The sequence below is a fragment of the Mastigoproctus giganteus genome, chromosome 5 (genome assembly GCF_048544385.1).
Source record: "Mastigoproctus giganteus isolate SK-2022 chromosome 5, ASM4854438v1, whole genome shotgun sequence".
NCBI lineage: Eukaryota > Metazoa > Arthropoda > Arachnida > Uropygi > Thelyphonidae > Mastigoproctus > Mastigoproctus giganteus.
Window position 1 is genome coordinate 109,402,787 of NC_143579.1, and position 21,793 is coordinate 109,424,579.

Here is a 21,793-nt window from a genome sequence, read left to right on the forward strand (position 1 = left end):
TGAGCAGAAATTCAATACTCAGAAATATTAACATCGCTCCATTAAAATAATGGAGTCTTTTTTTTTTTTTAATTTTAAGTGTAATCATTATTTTTTGGTTCCACTATAATACAGTAGACACATGCAAAAAACTGAAAAACTCCCCTTTCTTAGCGTTCCATGCCTTCGATAATCTTAGGGGGTACCTGAAGACCTTGCCAAACTTCGAAGGGTACTTTGGCCAAAAATGTTGAGAACCACTGGCCTAGAAGAAAGATAGCCACTTTGGTCCACCTGGTGTTTGCTGTTAAACACTAAAAACTCTTAATTCATATTATAACAAAAACAGAAAATACTCTATAATTAGCTACAGAACACTGGTGGATAAAGGATATGAGTGGATTTGATTTCAATTACAAATTACAAAAAAAAACCCATCAAAATATAACAGAAAAGTGGCATCTGTCAGTGACATACTAGCAGTGGAAGCCTAAGCAAAAATTTAGGAAATTTATCGTCTACTTATTCCTGGAATGTCTGGTTGATATGGTGCAGGATAATCTAACCATTTAGCATTAGAGAAAAGTACTCTATGTACACGGATGAGTGGGATGTATATAGCCTTCTTGTGGTGACCTCAAAATGACAAAATTTCAAAACTAATAAAATAACCAAAAATTGCTCACCAGTTAAGTTTATTCTTATTTAACTCTAAACATAATTCTGATATCCTATAGAACAGTGCTACTCAAAATGTAGTCCCCAGACCGGTGCCGGTACGCAATGAACTGGAAACACAAATTGAGAATATGAAATTCTAATTCATTGCAGACTTTACCAATTTGCAACGATTTGTATTTTACAAAAGTATCGGTCCGGACAGATTTGAAATAAAAGAAACTGGTCCTTCACCACAAATAGTTTGAGAAGCACTACTATAGAACATGCACAGAAAATTTATTTAAGTAAGCTCCAAAGGTGTACAAGGATAGTGGAGTTGTAAACAAGGTAAGCTTTTGTAGTATTGATGTTGACATATCACACTTTACACTACCCAATAGGTTTAGATCTCTTTATGGATGAGCAATGGGTGCAAGAAAGCCACAGGCTTTTGCAGCACCAATGGTGGTAGTGAGGATGGGGAGTGGATAAGAAAATAAAAATTATGCACTTTCCTCTTCAGACATAACTATCCAGTTGACCTCAAAATTTGGATTCTGGAACAAGTTGCCTTCAACTTGTTCCAGCAATCAACAACTCTATGACTAAAAGAAAACTTGCTACAATCTAGTCTAGTCTAAACTTCTTCCCCTGTGATGTGAATTGATAGACCCTAGTTCTGGAATTCTTTATGAGTGAAAAATTGTTTTCATTCTTCTTACTAACTCCTCTCAGAGCCTAAACCTCAAGCAGATCCTCTCTAAGGTGCTTGGTTACCAAGCTCTATAGTCCACATACTCAGTCTTTCCTAATACAGTCACCCTTTTGCTGATCTTGCCATGCAAGTTGCCCTTCTTTGAACCCTTTCCAGAAGTTCAATATCTTTTTTTAGTTGAGGTATCATACTTGGACACAATATTTCTTCCAAATGCTGTCTTACAATTGCATTGTACAGTGGAATTGTTACCTCTACATCTCTCTCTCTCCAGGATATTGTTTGATGTCATCGGTAGGACACCTTGAGATACAGGGATTCATAGACTTTATATCCAGTGATTATAATTCACACAAGGTTGCACACTTGCCGATGGGACAACCTTCGTATCGTCTGCAACTTGGACATTAAGCCTGATATACCACCATCTGTATTTATAAATGATATTGATGATGGTATATCAGGCTTAATGTCCACGTCGCAGACAATACAAAGGTTGGCAGGGTTGTTAATAACACTAATGACAGTACACTGCTGTAACAGGATCTAGAAAAGTTGAGCAGATGGGCTGAGAGGTGGCAAATGAAGTTTAACATTGACAAATGTAAAGTACTATATATGGGAAACAGTAATCCCAGAGTAACGTATCAACTCTATGGTACCACACTGACAGTGGTAGAGAATGAAAAGGACCTTGGGCTAATTGTGCAGGCAGATATGAAGTTTTCTGAGCAATGCAGATGGTCTGAAAGAGTAGCTCATGGTGTCTTGTCAATGATATACAGGAATTTTTCTAGTAGGGATAAGGAGGTGATTATCCCCTTGTATAAGGCAATGGTCAGACCACACCTTGTGTACTGTATAGAGGTCTGGAGGCCTCATTTTAAGAAGGATGTACAGCTGTTGGAATGAGTACAGAGAAGGGCAACAAGATTAGTGAATGGAACAAAGGGTTGCTCTTACAAAGAAAGGCTTAAGTTTTGCAAATTACAGTGTCTGGAGACTAGGCACCTGCGAGGTGATCTGATTGAGGTGTATAAAGCCTTGAATGGTTTAAGCATGCTCAATGCTGATGGGATTCTTCCTCTTGCTCAGAATAATCGCCTGAGAGGGCATAAATTCAAATTGAGAAAAGACGGTTGTAGGATAGATGTGAGGAAGTTTGCCTTTAGCCAGCAGGTGGTTGACTGCTGGAACAAACTTCCATCTGTCAATGTAGAAGTTGAGAGCTTAAATAGATTCAAGGCAGAACTTGACAAACATTTGGAGTTAGTAGATTGGTGAAATAAGGATTTGATTTTTTTTTTTTTTTTTTTTTGACTGACGCTATATAAGCTTCCTTTCTTGCATCATGTGCCTTTGCTAATGCTAAAACCAATGTGCTTTCAGGCCACCTGTTTGCACTGTTCAGAAAACTTCATATCTACCCGTATTGTAACTCCCAGATACCTTTCCTACTCCAGTGTTTTTAATTCAACCCCACTAAGTATATAATTTTTTTGTGGGTTGATATTCCCCAAGTGTGATACCTTGCATTTAGCAGCATTAAAACATATCTGCCACTTCTCTAACCATCTTTGAAGTCTGTTCAAGTCATCCTGAAGGCAAACTGCTTAGCACTAACATTAAAGACTCTACCAATCTTTACACATCATCTGCAAATTTTGACATCATGCCTTCTATCCTTTCGTCACTGTCATTTACGAAAATGAGAAACAACAGTGATCCACTCCTGATGTTATACCAATCTGAAGAATATCCATTAACACTCACCTTCTGCCCTGCAATCCACCTTAGAATCTTTCCAGCTTATACAGGAATCTCTTATGAGGGACTGAGCAAAATGCCTATCTAAAATCCAAATAAACTATGTTGAAATTGTTCCCTACATCTAGCTCATAAGTAACTGTGTCAAAGTATTACCAGGTTAGTTAAACATAATTTCCTCTTAACAAAACCAAGTTGTGTATCCTTTAGAATGTCACTTTATCTAAATGTCCCTGGATTGCACTCAATCACTGCCTCTCGGATTTTTCCCTACCACTGAAGTCGAGCTAACTGGTCTGTAGTTAGAGACCACTTAGTCTGATTCCAAGAACCCCCCCCTTTCATGTACTGGCAATACATTAGCACTTCTCAATCCAAAATAAAATCTCTTCCGAGTCCAAAGATAACCTTCATAATTAAGCACAATGGTTCAATACTCTCCCTCGTGGACTCCCTCAAAACTAGTGGATATATGCCATCAACTATGGAAACCTTACTTGACTTTACGGTCAAAAGTTTTTGTAATAAACAGTCATCTGTTTCGAAATCACTAATTTCGTATGGCTCAGCCTTACTTGCACAGCCTCTTCTCAGTATAACGGGCCTTTCATCAGGAAAGCAATGCAAAGTATTCTATTCATTAGCAACATCAGCTGGGTTATCTAAGACTTTTCCAAACCCAGTGCAGAAAGGTCCAATCTGATTGTTGCAGAAGTTAAAGCTCTACCGCAACATATTTCTTTATTTTCTAATTAATGACAGCATGATCACCACCTGCAATGGTTCCTGTACTTTAAGACCTGTGATGTCATGCAATTCATGAGTAATTATGAGGTCTAGAATATTCTTAACCCTAGTATTTTCTCTGTGCTGGTACAAATAATAATCATCTAGTTTATTTAAAAACTTTGTTCCCCATAGCAAGTTTCCCTCCCACTTATTCCAATAAATTGGGGGCAGATTGAAGTTACTCATAATAAAATATTCAAACTTGCTTGCCCATTCCATCTGCATATAGATACCCCCGTCATACTCTTCACAATATTCTGGTTAACATATTACTCCCACTGTCATTATACCTTTGATTCCAACTAACTAAACTACACAGATTCTATGCTTACAGAAGTAACTTCTGACTAAAACTCTTTTCACAAGCAGGCTGCTTTTGATAAGAAGCATGAACCCACCACCCCATAACAATAGTGAAACGCGACCAATAAAAAAAATTAGAGGGTTACATTCTTTCAAAGTAATCTCTCTGTACAACTTTATCCACAAGAATCAGTTTGATACTATTAGCAGCCTGTTTTTTTTTTTTTTTAAGTGGCAATGCCCAATCTACTGATCAGCATGTTCTGTGTCATATAAAATTTTGTTTTATCTCTGAGTAACTCCACCTTGTCGAACAAATCAAAATCACGTGGACTCATCTTAATATTGCAATGAAATGAGAGTTCTCAAAAAAGAATAGTTAAAATAAGAACCACAAAATGTAAACACGACCAACAGTATAAATGCTGTATGCATTTATTATTATTATTATTTTTTTTTTGAATAACATCTGGACCAGCAAAATGATGAAAAAATTTTCATTTCCTAAGGGACAACACTAATTATCTTAAATGACAACACAAGAAATCATGTGACTGGTGCTAGGATGGCATACCTGTAGCACGGCAATGATAAATTTGAGTTCCCGCACACCCACCTTATTCTTCAGATCTCAGCGCTTCAATTTATTCCACAATGTGAAGCCTCTCAGAGGTCTTCAAATACTATTCAAATATTATAAATGGGTTGCAACATTGCTCCCTCACCACTCTGCAATAAAACCAGATATCACCTGGATGATTGAGACAGATGTACAAGACACCAGAGATTACTTGGAGGAAATAACCATCGAATGCTTGTAAAAAAAGTTACTTTTTGAGCAACCCTTCTATAATTCAGTGCAGATTATTAGTACACCTTTTTTCCACTCTAAATTTTTAATTCAGACTAGAAAACAATCCTATGTGCTACAAGTCTGACAGAGGTAAACGAAGTTGATCCTTCTTCAGGCAATCAGCAGAGTAATGGTAACTTAATGTTAGAACTAGTCTGATATTTAGGAGAGGGTCTAAATCTTTAAACAAAAAAAAAAAAAAAAAAAGTATAACAGACAATATTTACAGTAGATTTATACAGTCAGTTCTGCTATAATGCGAATTTTCACAAAGCAAATTTGCTCCAATGTGACTGATATATTAGGGAACAATGTGACTATAATGCGATTTTCATGTTGGCTCATGCCCAATTTTGTCTGCGAGTAAAACCAGGTGAACGTAAAACCCAGCACCAAGCTGAACGTAGAGACCTGCGCAACAATGCATACAAGTTTACGAAGTTTAAAAAATGTCAAACCTCAAATGTGTAAGAGCTATAATTCCCATTTACTGTAACTATATTGGTCGGAGACACTTATCACTTGCTGTATTCACAAGATTTTTTGTTTGAGCAGAAATTTCGTGAGACAGGATAGTGTGAGCGGAGGAGCACATTTCTGGAGGTCACTACCATAAAACAATAAAAACAATTTACAGTTACCGGTTTATTGGGCTTTTCTGTTAGCGCAGTCTAATTATAAATGGGTAGTAAATTCGAACTTACTGCATTTGCAATAATAGCTGGAATCCTGTCCTGTGGGTTTTTACGTTATGGTGAGATGTGTTTCCTCTTCAATCATATAAAAAACATAAATGAATTTTCAGACTCCTCTTGTGCGTGCTGTGCTCGTCGTTATTGATTGCTTAATTAGTATGTATATATTACAGTAATAATTAACTATGTACGTAAGCGTACGTAGTCTCCGACCAATACAACTAAATGGGAAATACAGCTCTTGCACATTTGAAGTTTGACATGTTTACACATGAGCTCAATGTATGAGGTGATAACAGTGTTTCTTCCTTAAAGGCAGAAACATGCATATGAGAATATGTAGTGTGTTTCTGCCTTTAAGGCAGAAACACACTACATATTCTCACCTTACACATGCACGAACCTCATGTATCTCTTACCTCAGTTCACCCACATGTGTTATCCTACAAGTGTGTGTCTTGGGCTGTTCTCCCACTTTTGTTAACTTTTCTTTATGAAAAGTGTATTCAAACAGTATCCCAGACATGGGTAAGCATCCTGGTTCCAAGAAGCCAAGCAGTGAGTGCAAAAGGAAAGCATTAAGTATACAAGAGAAATTTGAAATAATTAAACATTTTGAAAGAAATGAGAGAACATGTGATATCTTGAGAGCAACAGGCTTAAGTGAATCCACATTGCGCACCATCAGAAACAATGCCGGAAAAATAAAAGCTACGTGTATAGCTGGAACAACTTCAAATACCACAAAGTCAATTAGAACAAGAAATAGAAAGGCTGCTAAGAATATGGATTGAAGACCAAACCAAAAAAAAAAAAAAAATTGGGAGCAAGCTTTTCTCACAGTGAAAGAGAAAGCACTAACTATATATGAAGACCTTAAAAAGAAATCACCAAATACTGCAGAAGTGGCTCCTTTTAATGCTCGTAGTGGCTGGTTTATTGGCTTCAAACACTGCTACTCTTTTCACAATGTTAAGTTGTCTGGCGAAGCCACAAGTGCAGATGAGGAAGCCGCAAAGGCATGTCCACCTGTGGTACAGAAAATAATTGAAGGCAGTGGCTACACATTGGATCAGCTTTTCAATCTGGATGAAAGAGACCTCTATTGGTAACATATGCCTTCAAGGACCTACATCCCTAAGGCAGAAGCACATGCCTCAGGATTTAAGGCTGCTGTTTTGTTATGTTTGTTACTTGGTTTTTAGGAGCATTAGCAACTAAGGCCATATTGCTCCGGGAAATACGGTGGCCATTCGCTGACCTTTCCGCATCCTCCGTATTTGGTGGTGACGGGCTCGAACCCCGGTCTAATCAAGAAGCGTATACTGCTACTCCTTCCCACCTAGCTATGGAGGCGCCTTTAAGGCTGCAAAAGATAGCTTAACTATGATGTTCACCACCAACACCAGCAGAGACTTGAAGTTAAAACCAGTAGTGGTTTATCACTCTATCAATCTGCAAGCTTTAAAAGGAATTATGAAATCCAGCATTGGTGTTCACTATAGATCTAGCAAGAAAAGTTGGATGACTGGGCAAATATTCACTGATATTTCAGTTGAAGCTTACCACAACGCTTTCAAGGATTATTGCAAGAAGAACTTAGAGTTCAAAATTCTGATAATTTTTGGTAATGCACGAAGGTAAAAAGATGAATCTCCGAATTCATCTTTTTACCTCCGAACACAACCTCTCTACTACAGCCCCTTGACCACAGTGTGATAACAGCATTTAAGGCTTGCTATTTAAGGCAAACATTCAAGATGTTAACTGCTGCTACTGAAGGTGGCAGCAATTAATCATCTTGAATGTTCATCAGCAATCACAAACTGTTATAGAATTTTCGAAGAGATTTAACATCAAAGTTGCCATTGATATGATTGTAGAAGCCTGGAATGATGTTACAGAAGACTGCTTGAATCATGTGTGGCAGAAGCTTACCCTTCACTTAATTCGCGATTTTGAAGGCTTTGAACTTTCAGAACAACCACAACAAATCAAAGCAGGTTGTATCGCTCTTGCAAAAGAAGTTGGTTTCGAGGAAGTAGAAAATGAAGATGTAGAAGAGCTTCTAGAGTCTCACAATGAGGATTTATCTACTGAAGGCTTGTAACAACTTGTTGCAGCCAGTCAAGTGGAAAGTCGAGATGAGGATGACGACAAAGTGCAGCAGGCTGCCCCACGAGAACATAAAACAGCAGAGTTGTCAGCTGCTTTAAGTGGAATTGAAAAGAACCTGCAATGGACTGAAGATAATAATTATAATGCTGAACATAGCAGGATAGTGCTTGGTGGCATTCGGACCCATTTGGAACCATACAGACAGTTCCTATACCAAAGGAGGAGGCAGGAAAAGCAACAAAAGCTAGATAGCTGTTTTAAACCAGCACAGAAGAAAGAAAATCAGAACAGTGAATCACACCCTTCCACATCGGGATAACAACATTTCATCCTAAGAATGATAACCCTCCTTCTACCTCTTCGTTATAACTCACCAGCTACAGCCCTTCACGACACCCACTTCAAACAAGCAAACTTCATATCTTGTCAAGGTAAAGTGCTATATTTACTGTAATATTTATTTATTAGAAATTTAAGATGTTAGCAATTTTATTGGGTTTCTAACTTTTTTTTTAGTGTTTTACTTACCAGACTAAACATTTTTTGAGTGCCCTCTATCCCTATTTTATCCATAAGCCCTGTTGTTTTTAATGTGTGAAATACCATAACACAGATTTTTGGGAACACATGTACCACATTACAGCAGAACTGACTGTATAACTATATGTATGTATGTATGTATATTAGTAGTGGTAAAAAAAAAAAAAAAGTAAGCTTATATAACACAAACAAAAAACAAAAAAAAAATTCCTCTAATGATCTGTCTAGTTCTTCCTTGAATTTATTCAAATTTCCCACTTCTACAACATCAGATGGAAGGATCTTCCAAGGATCAACTATGCACAGACAAAATTTCTGCACATTCATCCTTCCTCAATTTCAATACTGTTCACCTTGTGTGTGTGTGTGTGTGTGTGTAGCTGAGCAAGAGAAGACTCCCATCAGCATTGAGCTTGCTCAATTCGTACATAGCCTTAAACACCTCAACCGGATCTCCTTGCATTTGCCTAGTCTCCAAATGTTCCAGTCTACAGAATGGAAGCCTTTCTTAGTAAGACCACCCTTTTGTTCCCCCTCACTAATTCTATTGCTTTCTATACACCAGCTCCAACAGATTCATGTCCTTCCAGAAATGAGAATTCATTCAAATGAGACCTGTATGCAGTGCTCAAAATGTGGCCTGACCATTGCCTTATACAACAGGATAATCACAGCCTTATCCCTTATGGCAAAATTCCTGTATATCACTGACAAAACCCCATGAGCTCTCCTGGTAGCCTGTCTACACTGCTCTCTATATGAAGTACCTTACATTTGTCAATATTAAACTTCCATCACCACTTCTCAGCCCATCTGCTTAATTTGTCCCGATCTTGTTGCAGAGAATAATCTAATTACTGTCATTAACGACCCTGCCAACTTTCATATCATCTGAAACCCGAACATCAGGCAAGGCCTGTTATACCTTCATCAATATCATTGATAAATACAGAAGACAACAACGGACCCAACACTGAACACCGCAGTGTCTCAACAAATAACAATTGTCCAAGAAAAGTAGTACCAATTGATAACTATGTCTATGTCTTCTCCCACTGAACTCTACTTTATCCATAACAGTAACTTTCTCTTAATGCCATATTGCTCCAATTTGTACAGCAGACTTTTATGTGCCACAGTATCAAAAACTTTTCTGAAATCTAAATATACAACATCAAAATTATTTTTTGGATCCAGTTTCTTTGAAACTGTCACAATATCCAATCAGACAAATCACCCTTTAACAAACTGATGCCATGATTGTAGTATAAATGCATTCCTGTCTAAATATCTATCTATCTATCTATCTATCTATCTATATATATATATATATAATAAATAATATTCAAAGACGATTTTTTTTTAATTTGAAGAGAAATTCAGTATTCAAACACTTTGTCAGAAGCCACTAGCTGACAGCAGATTAGCAAGTTAGCTGTCTGAAAAGTAAACAACTGGGTTTTCCCAATACTGAAGCACCCAGAAAAAGGTGATCCTATATATAAATACATATCCCTTATCAACACTCACGCAGGTTCATAACCTTCCACAAAGTTTCACAAATCTGTGGAATATTCAAAATGTGACAATCATTGCTTTAACACTGGTACAATCACCTCTCATGGGGAAGAATTCTTTTATGTTACTAACACACGAATTTCTCAACTATCTCAACATTGTCAAAAACTGCTGACAGATTCCCTCATCAGTATTTTTTTTATTTATTTATTTTTTTTTTGTGTGTGTTTAGCTGTTTGTTACTGTTTACTACTTGTCCCATCAGTAAAGATCTGCTTTTCCGTGAGAACGTAACTGACGTTAATAATGTGGACTGAGAATTAATCAAATGAAAACAGCAGGTTTCTCAATAGCCCAGTAATAATTAATAACGCTATAAAACGCCAACGAAGTAATAACCGTAAATCTACTGCAGCATAATTCCTAATATGTCAACTTGTAAGTAAAAAACGTGAAAGCACTTACTAAAAAATACTGTACTAAAGCCAAAACGACAACTTAAACCAAATTACATTAATCACATAAATGTCTGAAACATAAAATCAATTTATTTGCAAACAAAATACACTAACATGTCTCAAACAGAAAACTTACGGAAACGTAGTCGAATCCAAAAGACACAAAAACAATCACACAACTTTGAAGAAGAATAAAACTGTAAATATAAATTGGTTAATGAACTTAAATTATAAAAATCTGTTGCTGTTCATAGCAGCACTGATCACTGCACAGAAAGAGGAGTAGGGTAGGGGTAAAAAACTCGAAAGTTATTATATCCATAGAAAGCAAAAAGGCAGAATTTTAAACAATCTAAAGTATATTTAAAAATCAAACAATTATATTTAATGGCATATATTTTCCGGTACTAATAATTTTATAATTTAAAAAACTCTGAATATAACCTTAAACATTTAACTGGAAAAAAAAAAAAAAGGAACCTTATGTTTCTACCTGGAATTATTTCTGAGAAAGCAACTGACTATAATCATAAAGACAAGAATGTACAGGAGACGACAGAATGGGAGAATCGGGAGGAACAGTAGGCCTGAGGTTGCCGAGTTTGCATCTTTTTTTTTTGTTAGTTGTTGGCGCATCGACTTCTGTGGCCATAATGCACCTCCCAAAGCTTTTGCATTTTACTCTGATCCAAGCCCGAGGCGGGATTCGAATCCGCGACCTTTGGTCTGCTATGTAGGCACTTTACCCACCTGGCTAGCCCGGTCGGCGAGTTTGCATCCGGGTCTCCAAGTACCTTTCGATACTTGGGGCTATCCGGGTCTCCAAGTACCGAAGTACCGAAAGGTACTTGGAGACCCGGATGCAAACGAAGTTAAGGAGCCTCGTTTATTTATGATGAGACTTTGAGGGCTCCAAGTTCGGTGACCTGGTGCGGCGCATCCAATGCACCTAACATTTACATGGCCCGAATGGGAAGTGCACACACAGTTTGAATGGATTGAAGGGGTCAAACCCGCGATTGCTAAATACGATTACCATTAGCATTAGTAGAGGCACGTGATCCAAGAAAGCAAGCCTATACAGCATCAGCCAACAACAACAACAACAAAAAAAAAACTTCCATTTCACTGATCCATTCATTCCAAATGTTTGTCTGGTTCTGCCTTCAATTTATTTAAGCTATCAACTTCCACAACAACAAATGGCAGTTTCTTCCACCAATCAATTACCCGCTGGCTAAAAGCAAACTTCCGCACATCTATTCTACAACTGTCTTTCCTCAGTTTGAATCTATATCCCCTCAGGTTTGTAATCTGAGCAAGAAGAAGAATGCCATCAGCATTGAGCCTGCTTAATCCATTCAAGCGCGTATACACCACAGTCAAAACGCATCGCAGGTGCATAGTCTCCAGAAGCTGCAATTTGCATAACTTAAGCCTTTCTTCATTAGAGCACTCCTTGTTCCCTTCACCAGTCTTGTTACCCTTCTCTGTACTCGTTCTAGCAACTCTACATCCTTCCTAAAATGAGGCTTCCATTAACGATTGTATTCATGATTTATTGTAAACTCCCCTGACCTAGTGGTCCTGCCGATGTATAAACAAAAACAATTAACATATTAGAACAGTCGATCGGGAAATCGCATAACTGCTGAACCCTAGAAAGACATTTAGAAGTGCATTCAAATTACCTGGCGATGAAACTTTTGGATACCAGCAAAGTTCCCAGAAGACTAAATGGCCAACATCCGTTGGACTTAGTATAGTGCTTAATGTTTTAATTAAACTAATCTATTCAGTGTGAATGCAGTCGTCAGTGATTAAGAAAATTCAATAGAAGTGTCGTCACTGGAAGTCTCCTTCATTCAAGACAATCCAACTGGAATTTGATATCTAAGTGGGAAGCATTCAAGGAATTAATCGTGGAAGCTACTAAACGTTTCATACCTATTAATAAATATTGTTCAAGGTTTAGGCCTAAATGGTTATCAAATGAACTAACGAGACTCGTGACAGAGAAGTAAAATGCATGGGATGCATATAAATTATCAAGCGACTCAGAAGCCTATAGCAGATATAAGCTGGTCTGTAATCAGGTCACAAAGGAGGTTAGGCAGGCGAAGGCAGATTACGAGAAATCTTTGGCAAAAGAAGCTAAGAAAAACAGCAAGGATTTCTTTCCTTATATATACTCTAAAAGGAAGGGGATGAATCTGATTGGTCCACTTGACATCGATGGTTCTACTGTTGATGATCCTGCTCAGATAGCAAGCAAACTGAATGAGTAATTTGCATCCACGTTCACACATGAGGAGTTATTAAGGTTTGAAAATGGCAGAAGGTTATCAAATTGTAGCAGGGTGCTTAATGATTTTGTAATAACTGAGCACCCTGCTACAATTTGATAGCATTCGAACCTCCTCATTCACAAAGGAGGTTCGAAGGGTGACACGAATAATTACAGAGCAGTTAGTTTAACTTCTGTTCTGGGTAAAATAATGGAGTCACTGGTTAAAGATGCATTGCAGGATCATCTAGACAAGACTGCAGCAATAATTCAGACACAGCATGGGTTCGTTAAGGGAAAGTCTTGTCTGACAAATTTGATAGGATATTATGATGTGGTTACAAAGGAACTGGATGCAAAAAAATAATTTTGATATCATATATTTGGATATCAGGAAAGCTTTTGACACTGTTGCGCATGGAAGGCTATTGTACAAATTGGAGCAGAATGGTATTAAGGGTAAGTTGGTACAATGGATAAAAGGATGGTTGAGTGATAGAATACAGAGGGTGGTAATCACCGGGTGCTGCTCTTCGTGGACTAATGTTATTAGTGGAGTCCCACAGGGTTCTGTGTTCGGTCCACTGTTGTTTTGTATATTTATCAATGATATTGATGAAGGTATGTCAGCCTTAGTATCGAATTTTGCAGATGATACAAAGGTTGGCAGGGTTGTTAATGACAGTAATGGCAGTGTGCTACTGCAAGAGGATCTAGAAAATTTGGGCAGATGGGCTAAGAAGTGGCAACTGAAATTTAACCTTGACAAATGCAAAATACTGCATATGGGTAGAAGTAACCCCAGAGAAACGTACCAACTGTGTGGTACTATACTTAAGGTGGTAGAAAATGAAAAAGACTTGGGAGTAATTGTGCAGTCAGATATGAAGTTTTCTGAGCAATGCAGACAGGCTGCCAGGGCAGGTCATGGGGTTTTGTCAATGATATATAGGAATTTTGCTAGCAGGGAAAAGGAGGTGATTGTCCCTCTGTAGAAGGCAATGGTCAGGCCACGCCTTGAGTACTGCGTACAGGTCTGGAGGCCTCATTTTAGGAAGGATGTAGATTTGCTTGAGCGTGTACAGAAAGGGCAACAAGATTGGTGAGGGGAATGAAGGGATCCTCTTACCAAGAGAGGCTTGAGTTCTGCAAATTGCAGTGGCTGGAGACTAGGCACCTGGGCGGTGATCTGATTGAGGTGTATAAGGCCTTGAATGGGTTGAGCACGCTGAATTCTGATGGGATCCTTCTACTTGTTCAGATTACGAACCTAAGGGGGCATAAATTCAAATTAAGAAAAGACAGATGTAGAATAGATGTGCGGAAATTTGTCTTTAGCCAGTGGGTTATTATTTGCTGTAACTGGACAGGCATTTGGAGGGGAATGGTGTGATTTTTTTTTTTTTTTTTTTTTGGCTGATGCTGCATAAGCTTATACACTTGCTTTCTTGCATCACATGCCACTGCTACTATTACATCAGATCTACTTAATGTCCGTTATCTTGAACAGATTGTAAATGAGCATTATAGTAAAAAAAAAAAAAAGAAAAAAGAAAAACATCTGAACCCACTGATGCAACATTTCAGCTGCACACACAAGCATATAGCGGGTTAGTTCACCCAGACAATCAGCCTCCTGCACAGTCCCAAGGGCCCTAAGTTAAGGAATCACCTACCTGGAGGCTAAAAAACTATTACATTAGGCTCACCCGGAAAGTTAGTTCATATACCCATGTGTATTGTGTCTGTCAACTGCATGTGTTCTCTAGTGGATTTATTTATTTTGCTGGACGAAATTCTCAGTTTCTGGGGAAAAATCATACTATCTACGCCTGAGACCGACTAACTCAGCCAACGAGTGAAAAACAAAACCCATGAAAGTTCGTTGTGTCATCGACAGGATTCGAACTCGGGCCTTTTCCACTCAGTGTGGGAATGACGGTGACAATACCAATGTGCTACCCGTGCAAACTACCTGAAAGCTAAGGACAAAGACACCACGCCCGAAAAATTAGTTTTAGCATTACGAGAGGCATATGATGCATGAAAGAAAGCTTATAGAGCACTAGCCAATTTCAATTTCCCCCATCTATTCGCTCGAAAAATTTCTCCATCACGTCCGTGAATTTATTTAAGCTATCAACTTTCATAACAACAAATGGAAGTTTGCTCCTGCAATCAACTACTCGCTGGCTAAACACATTTTTCCGCAGAACTATTCTACAACTCTCTTTCCTCAATTTGAATTTATGCCCCAAATTGTGCCAAATCTGAGGGGGCATTAATGTACAGAATATCACTTGTCTCACAACAATGTCAAGATTCCAAACAGCTGCAGAATTAAAAAGATATGCAGAGAGAGAGAACATCATGGCCAGCAGCAAAAGGTGTTAAGTGTAAAGTGTAAAGTGTGTTTAGGGTCAAGCGGCACCAGGGGTTTCCCCCATCTCCGCGTAGTTTACATTGTGGGTGAACCAGTTGACTGGAAAAGCCAGAGATTCAAAAGTGTATGGACTTTGTATATGTGTGATGCCTTGTGCCGTTTTTCATCTGGTCATTTAGCCGCCAGACCCCTACTGAGGCACGATGTTGTCCCACTTTCGCCCCGTGGAGGCAGACCAGGTACTCAATAGTATATAGTTCACTCTGGCAGGTCCTGCCACCTAATTTCCTGAGATTTCAGTGGCTAGGACCTAATAAAAAATATATATATATCCCGTACGCGTCGCGGGGAGCGCTAGAAGTCCAAAATGTTGGGCAAAATTAATTTAGATTGGTGATTTTAGAATGTCTGGGGCATGTTCACGTTGCTCTCAGATAGAGTGGGGTGAAGGCTGAAGACTGGGGGGCAGATAGACAGAAATATGCAGCCGAAAGGAAGGCAACTCCAGTTTACAGTGGGGCATGCCCATGCCCCACCAGAGGGAAGAAATAGAGTGGCAGGGGGGGAAGGGGACAGCAAACTGTCCCCTCCCCGCTCTGCCAGGAACAGGTAAGACAGTGAGCCAAACAAGGGAGCTGGCTCAAGTTGCCAATGTGGCCTGTGTGCATGAGTGGGAGCAAACCAGACCGTAGGGTCAGGTCCACACCATCCAGAAAAACTTGAGGCCCAGCAGAGGCGATCCAATGTTGGTTTGGCTGAATAGGTCGTGCAAAATGTCACAGTTGGGAGTCATTCATGGGACTGTTGTCCCGTTCGGTAGTCAATGTTCTGGGAAGTGGAGTTTTGTCACTTCTCATAAGAGTTCCAATTTTGTCTTGCATGAAGGATCAAGCAGTGAAACCTGACATCTGGTTGGGGGTCTCTGAAAAGCTTTGTTTGACACATCTATTCGAAGTTTTCAGGCAGAGGAATGGTCAAGCGTCTAGCATACAGGTTCTGGGCAAACTTGGTGAATGCTATATATCAGGCTTCATCTTCCAGTAAGTAGTGTTCCCGGTTTTTGAGATTAAGGCGCACAGCAAAAGGTGTGTAAGCAGATGAGCAAAGGATGCAAGGAAATGACCATTGAAACTACAGTTAGGGCGCAAGCCTAAAAGAAGCACCATGATCTGTAGCCGGTCTAGATCGACTACCGAAAGGCCTTCGACTACGTCACCCATAGCTGGATGATAGAGAACCTGAAGAGCTACAAAGTCAGCCCAACATTGTTGGGCGTGTTGTCTATAAATTGCGTGTGTTTCGAGGTGTTTTTTCTGTTTGCTGGAAGAAAAATCTGAGCTTCCGGGAGAAAACCACGTTACCCTCACCTGAGATCGACTAACTGAGCAAAGTTTTGAAAAAGACCCATAAAAATTCCTCCCGTCATCGCCGGGGTTCGCCATCGGGTATTTTCAACCTGTGTGGGGGGAAATGCGGTGATCCTTCTAACTGTGCCACCTAAGAGGGCAAGAAAACTGTAAAACCAATGATGGCATTCAGCACATAACTACCAGTTGAATGATGGCATCGAATGTAACTACCAGCTGAAGACCGGGAAAGATATTGAAGCCATGACAGAGAGTGACACATACAAATATCTGGGAATGATACAGGCCCACCAGTTAGAACACAAGGATATCGAGGATCACTGAGAAATACCATCAGAGACTAAGAAGCCTGCTAAAATCAAAGCTAAGTGGTGGGAAAATGGTCACACGCATAAACACTTATGCAGTCCATGTACTGACGCACACATTTTGAATCGTAGAGTGGATCAACACCGAACTGGAGAAGATTATAAGATGGACAAGGAAATTCACTAAGAGCTGCCAAAACCATCTGAAGTCGACCAGTGAGAGAGTGACAATAGCCTATAGATAAGGATGCAGGGAATTGATGACCTCATTGTTTGTTGCTATTGGGTTTTTAGGAGCATTGGCGACTAAGACCATGTTACCCCGTGTATATCGTCTTTAAATTGTGTGTGTTCTGAGGTAAACGTTCTGTTTGCTAGAAGAAACCCTAATTTCTGGGAGAAAAAACCATGCTACCGTCGCCTGAGACTGACTAACTCAGCCGCGTTGTGAAAAGGACCAATAAAACTTCCTCCTGTCATCGACAGGGTTCCAACTCAGGACTTTTCCACACGGTGTAGGGAGGACAGCGATCCTACCAACTGTGCTACCCACGAGGGCATGACCACATTGAACCAGAAAAGAAGTGGATTTAAACCAGGTGAACACAACACCATTCTAGAAAGACACAAAAAAGATAGAGAAATGGCACACAAACTTAACCTTAAGAAGGAGACCACATTCAAGCAGACAGCAGAAGAAACAAAGACAGAAAGAAGGGCGAAAAGACACACCAGGGCAGACACTACAATGACCTCCATCAACACTACATAGATGATATGGCTTCCAATGTTTGGCTCACGAAAGAAAAGCTCTTCAAGACAGAGGGATACAAGCTTGCCAACCAAGGTCAGGTAATCAACACCAGGAACTACAGAAAATACATTGGCAAGGACAGATGACATAGTAACAGATGACACATGTCATTGATGCCACCTAGCGTCAGAAACAATCCACCACATGACTGCAGGATGCAGGGTGATTACCCAAATGGAGTACACTCAAACACGACCAGGTCGGCAGGATAAAACATCAGAAGGTATACAAAAATACAAGTTTATCAAAGAAAGTTTACCGGATTACAAGTAAGAAATTCAGGCGATAACAGAGACCTCTTTCAACTGACGATACCGCCTGAATTCCTTATTTGTAACCCATATCAGCAGTAAGGAAATGGTTACCTGCTTCATCTACATAGTTACGTGTAGTTACATGTAGTTTCATCTACATGCATTAGTAGAGGCACATGATGCAAGAAACCAAACTTATACAGCATCAGCCAAAAAAAAAAACCAAAAAACTTCCCATTTCAGCCATCCATTCGATCGAAATGTTTGTTTAGTTCTGCCTTGAATTTATTTAAGCTGTCAACTTCTACGACAGATGGAAGTTTGTTCCAGCAATCAACCACCCGCTGGCTAAAGGCAAATTTCCGCACATCTATTCTATACATGTCTTTCCTCAATTTGAATTTGTCCCCTCAGGCGGTGTCTAACAGCGGTAACAGCAGAAAAAATTAGAGGAAAATGTCGAGAAGTTCTCAAACCTCAGACAAGTCAAAGATATGTGGAATATGGAACAAGTAATGTACATTCCGATCACTATCAACAACCATCATGGTGCCAAAGCGACTCATTAAGAACTTAGCAGCAATAGGCCTCCCAGAACACTCACATGGAACTTCAGAAAGGTGCGATTCTGAACACCTGTCGAATAGTAAGACAGTTTCCTCGACCAACAATAATAATAATGGTAATCAGACACAACCAACTCCCCAAGCATTTGGTACCAGTACCCATAAGTGAACGAAAAAATCCATAAGGCAGATAAAGTTTTTTATACGTGGGATGATCACTTAATTCGGGGACTGATGCAAAATTTTATGTTAACCGGGCGAACTTTCCATAACTGCCGCTCGAGGCGGTCTCCCTGGACGCTACTGAGTAGACTGTCTGTGCATGCCAGTAATTGGCAAGCTAGTGTTGCGTGAAGAGATTTTTTTGCCGCGTGTCACTGACGATCGTTTTGCAGCAATTATCATTTCAAACATACAGATTGAACAGCGATCTATGATTCGTTATTATGTCAGATGGGGCTTAAATGCTTCGGAAACAGTTAAAGATAAGACGTCCAACCAAGACACTCATTACATGGTAATGAGTGTCTTGGTTGGACGGCCATATTTCGGTGTAACTGAACTTTCTGATGTCAATTGGTTTCCTCCATCAAGACAATGCCTGGCCCCGTATGGCTAATATTGTGCAGGTAATGATCCCTGCCATAGGTGCCGAGAAGCCCTCAGTTTGCTTCAGTTTATCATTTTAAATGGAAAACAAAATCAAAAGTTTAACCAGGTAATTGACCGATTTTCGTTGAACCGCCTCCGGCCCTGATGACAGCAGCATACCATCGAGGCATTGACAAGATCAATTTCTGAAGATAACCAACTGATAGTTCGTGGTTCCAAACACGAATTATGGCTTCCTGAAGTTCACGAAGGGTCTTTGGTTTATTTCTTTCTGGCAACTGCAGATTCCACATGATGCCAACAGTTCTCTTTAGGACTTCAGGTCGGCCGGGCTGTTTTCTATCCAGCTAAGAGTTGTAATTGACCGTTTTTACAACCATTTTTTCACTTGTAACAAATGCAAACACATTAATGTAGAAACTCTAATGCAAAAATGAAGCTAAAGTAACTACAGAAGTGACTACTTACACTTTTCGTCCGATGACAAGGAGAGAGAGTCGGCCTGAAAGATGCAGTAACTTGGAAAGGTTGACATGGTTTTTAATGATTGGCAGCAATTTGCCTTCCAATATAACCAGGTATCCATTGGCATTTACGAAACCTTTTATAAACCGCAGGTGAAACAAAATGCACCCCCCCATATAGTTTTGGCTGGTACAGAATTTCACTGTAGACACCATGCAATCTGGATGGTATTCTTCACCACGTCTACAACGAATCATTTATCTCCCATCAGAGACATGCAGGTTGAATTTCTTCTCATTGGAGAAAATAACTAACTTCCACTGCTCGGGGGTCCATTTGACATGCTCCTTAAACGAAATTAATTGGGCCTTTTTTTTCATTTTTTGTGTGAGGAGGGGCTTCCTCTGCTTCTTCTTAGGACAACAGGCTATAAGTCCCTTTTTGAAGAGGGCGTCTTCTGACTGTTACTGCACTTGCTACCACTCCTGTATGTTCTTCCCATTCTCGTTTCACCTCAGACGAACAAGCTTTACAGTTTTTAAGGCATAAGAACTTCCAAACGCGGTCCTGTTTTGGCGTAGAGACTCGTTTGCGTCCGGTTCCTTTTTTCCTATCAGCAGAACCAGTATTCTTGAATTTGGAAAGAAATCTACTGACTGTCGACTGATTACAAGACACTTTATAAGCAATATTTCGGGAAGAACATCCTTCCAAACAAAAAGCAACAATAGTACTCTTTCTTCATGGAGCCAACTGCACGTAACTCGCCATCCTGACACAAGAAAGGAATGACTGCAACTCTTGCAGAGCGTGCTTATATAGCTGTAAGTAACAGCCGATGCAATATTAAGTCATCACCTACGCGTGCCAATATTATCTCATGCAATCTGTAAGGAATATTGCGATATACTTGCGGTATTCGAACGAAAATTACAATTTTACGCGGTAATGCACTATCTTTGAACACCAGTGTGTATATATATATATGCATATATATATCCACTGTGCTGCCACCTTAGTAGGTACACCTACGTAGTAGCGTGTTGAGCCTCCTTTAGCCTTCACAACAGCCTGAATTCGTCTAGGCATGGTTTGAACAAGATGCCGAAAACATTGTAGGAATGGAGTACCATGCAGTCATGAGCGTGTCACGCAGTTCCCTGATATTCGATATAGGTGTAGGCCTGCAGCGAAGAGCCCTTTCCAGTTCATTCGAAAGATGTTCAACAGGATTGAGATCCGCGGACGGAGCGGGCACCGCAGCAAAGAAAAGTCATTGTCATGTTCTTGGAATCATTGCATAGTGATTCGGGCTTTGAACACCGGCGCATTATCCTGCTGGAAGTACCATCTGTCTGAGAATCCAACTTTGCACAGCTTGGGCCGTATGTGCCCACATTATTACGGTGCTTGGAAACTTTTACATAGATGCCCTATATTGCCGTCCAGGCGAAGATATTATTATTGCTATAAGATACCTTCAAAGTGTGCTAAACACTCTCCCAGGAGGAAGAATTATCGTCGGGGCAGATGTAAACTGCAGGTCTCCCGCGTTGTAAATCATCATATTTACACTCATCGGAGAGTTTCCTGAGCGAAGGCTCAACAACGCAATTTAGCTATTTACATCGACATATTTAGCCTTCCGTGCGGTAAGGACTCGCCCTGCCGCAGGGAAGTTTACCCTCCCTAGCCCCGTGGAGGCAGGTCACTATTACCCTTATTTACCAGCTTTTAGCACTAAGTTTATAGAATTCAGATTGCTTTGATCAAACCACAACCTAGAAAACTACATCAATTTAGAAGTCAAAATGTTAAATATATACATCAATTTAAAAGTCAAACAGCACGATATACATAATATACAAAAATTAAATTCATCTGCCGTGCTGTGTCTTATGTCTGTTAATTGCGTGTTCTATGGTCGATTTGTCTGTTTGCTGGACGAACGAGGGCTTGCTCTTGTGTTCGTTTGTGATCAACGCAACTTGATATGAACATGCTGCATTGGGCTTTGAAAATCTCAGAAAATATTTCTTTTAGCGCGCCCTCCTGTGTCCACAATTCATAATTCTTTCTGCTATCGTTTGTGTTTTGGCGTAAGTGATTTGGTAAGTGATGTTTTGCAATTATTTTATATTTTAGTAATCCTAGCACATTAACAATTATTTTAAAAGGCTACTTATTGGTAATGTTTGAAAAATATACATAGTATTAATTATTGCCATTATTTGTTACGCATTCTGTATAATCAACGTGTCGTGCCGCTTTGTTTTTGCCATTATTAAGCGTAAAATAACCAATGTACTGTAGCTTAATTAATACCATATTTGATAGTTGTT

General features: G+C 39.5%; 2 protein-coding genes across 2 annotated transcripts in view; one reads left to right on the top strand and one right to left on the bottom strand.

Annotated features, from left to right (window-relative positions):
* Positions 1-10,657, bottom strand: part of Ykt6 (YKT6 v-SNARE homolog) — a 139,424-nt gene extending 128,767 nt beyond the window's left edge. The window contains exon 1 of the mRNA XM_090373400.1: positions 10,532-10,657. The gene's annotated coding sequence lies outside the window, so the exon portion shown is untranslated. The remainder of the gene's footprint in view (positions 1-10,531) is intronic.
* Positions 10,658-21,501: 10,844 nt separating this feature from the next.
* Positions 21,502-21,793, top strand: part of RpL26 (ribosomal protein L26) — a 43,747-nt gene continuing 43,455 nt past the window's right edge. Inside the window, exon 1 of the mRNA XM_090373401.1 lies at positions 21,502-21,562. The gene's annotated coding sequence lies outside the window, so the exon portion shown is untranslated. The remainder of the gene's footprint in view (positions 21,563-21,793) is intronic.